Source organism: Pleurodeles waltl, unplaced genomic scaffold, assembly GCF_031143425.1.
Source record: "Pleurodeles waltl isolate 20211129_DDA unplaced genomic scaffold, aPleWal1.hap1.20221129 scaffold_86, whole genome shotgun sequence".
Classification (NCBI taxonomy): Eukaryota; Metazoa; Chordata; class Amphibia; order Caudata; family Salamandridae; genus Pleurodeles; species Pleurodeles waltl.
Genome location: NW_027150400.1, coordinates 1785614 through 1787895, shown reverse-complemented (window position 1 = coordinate 1787895; position 2282 = coordinate 1785614).

Below are 2282 nucleotides of genomic sequence, written 5' to 3'. Positions count from 1 at the left end.
AAAGATGACATTTTGCCTGCGCGGAATCGAACCGTATCATGAAAAATAACTCGACGCTTTCCTAACCGGCAATGGATCCCTGGTCACTGGGACCCAGCACGCTCGGTTACTGCTTATGTTTAGAAGTCAGAATAGTCAGGGGACAAACACTCAGGTCTGTCCTCACTAAAGGGGGGAAATATCACCGGACGCACAAAATACACTACATTCGAGCAAACCTTGAAGAGGGAAATGTACTGCACCTTCAATACCCCGCACTCTGGGAGCTGCCAAGCGTGGGACTAGGAGAAGCCTCACTCCGCCTGCATACTGGAGAGGAAAACAGCAAGAACCAGTTAGCTATGAAGAGAAATACCCAGTACACCTCTAGGGGGTCAGTGCTTTTTCTCGTGGATCCCTGCAGCTCACTCTAGGGCTCCCCGACTCCATCACGAGCACTTCATCCAGTCCAGGGTTTCGCTTTGGAGGCTCGGACCCCCCCCAATGTTAGTATTATAGACAGGACTACAAGTCCCAGAATACACTGGAAAAACCTGGCCTGGATTTAGTAACCTAGGAAGTAGTAAAGCTCTGACGAGGGTGGCGAGGCGAGCACGCCCGGGTCACTGGTTCTTTTGCTTGCACAACCTGCCTGTAACTTTTACACTTAAATAGATGGAACGTTTCACCTTTGTAGAAAACAAATCCTTATTCAGAGCCCCTCCAACATTTAATTAATTTAAAGTGAGAAAAACACTAGCTTAGATGCATTTTATTTATTATGTAGTACTTTGATTTTATTTAAAAATAGTAGCCCTCCATTAAACGTTTTCTTTTTCAAGAAAGTACACAGTAACTTGACATGAAAAGGCAGACATCTTTTTCCAAGGGTGTAACATTTAAAAGATTGTCCGTGATAGTTTTTGAAAGGCATATGATTACATTGCTAAAAATGTTACTTGCTGAAATGTGGTGATAAATGAAAAGTGCCAATACCAGAATCTCAGTATAAATTACATTTAAAATAGGTGTAATTGTAATAGTTTAAAAATACACTCTCCGAACCCCGGTCTCCCGCGTGACAGGCGGGGATACTGACCACTATACTAACGAGGAAGTATTGCTGTTGGAGGAGCTGCTGCTTCTCGTGTTCTGCAACCCGCCCTCAGACGCCAGGCGTCTTTATTGCTACACAGATTCACACTGCAGAAAACACACACACAAACCCGCTGCCCCTCAACGCTTCACAACAACCTCCTCCCCTCCCAGCAGACGCTCTCAGCAGCTCCCAGCAGCATCACCTTCCACACTCACAAGCAGCTCCGGGGCTGCTTCAGCTGGGGGTGGGGGGCACAGGCCTCGCTCTCCAGCCCAGGGGCCCCCGGCTCTGTCTCTTCAGAGGGGATTGCACAAGGGGACTGAAGGGAGACTCTCCCACCCCCCCACAGCTGGAGGAGGGAGCTGGACTGGGAGGGGGAAGAGAGGAGGCGGGAAAAGCCAAGGTGTCGAGGGGCTGAGAAAGGAGCTGCTCGGGACTGGAAAGCAGAGGAAACAGAGACAGCCTGAGGAAAAGTCCTTGGGGGCGGATTTGAAGCAGCGACCTCAGGATGACAGCTTTTCCACTACAGTCCTCCGCTCCACCCACTGAGCTATCTAAAGCTGGGCTGTATGGAGGAGGCACCATGTGGTATGAGAAGTGGTCCCAGGTGCTGTCTATCTGAGCAGTTTCTAATCACAAACTCAAGGGCTTGATAAAGCTGTGAACCTACCAGATGATTTCACTTAATAGGGAAAATGGCTGAGTAGACCAAATTTGGTTATATATTTTCATTTATTTTTTTGGGAATCCAAAAGTTAAAAAGGGGGTTATGTTATTATGTTAAATGTACATAGCGCTCACACAAAATAGGTTTCTCAGAATTATATTTGGGTTTTGTTTTACTTATGTGATTTATTTAGAGTGTTTCATGTTTACCTGTGGGTATTGTGAGCGCTAATTTTCTGTTAATAAAATCCAGACGCTATATGTGACTTATTGCTAATATTGACCGTGTTTACGCTGCCTTCCATCTTGCTTAAACATCATCCGATGTCACGTAATATTATTGTTTATTCCGCTTCTAAAATAAACTTTAATAGTTTCACACTTGTCGGCACAAAAAGTTCTCAGAAAGTCTTCTGAATGTACTAAGCCAGGGACAGGTCCTGCTGGTCCTGGTTCTGTTAACGTTGCATCAGATGAACTCTAATTGTAACTGTAATTGTCTTTAGAGTTTACTAGCCCTGAGGAGGTGTCAAAGCAC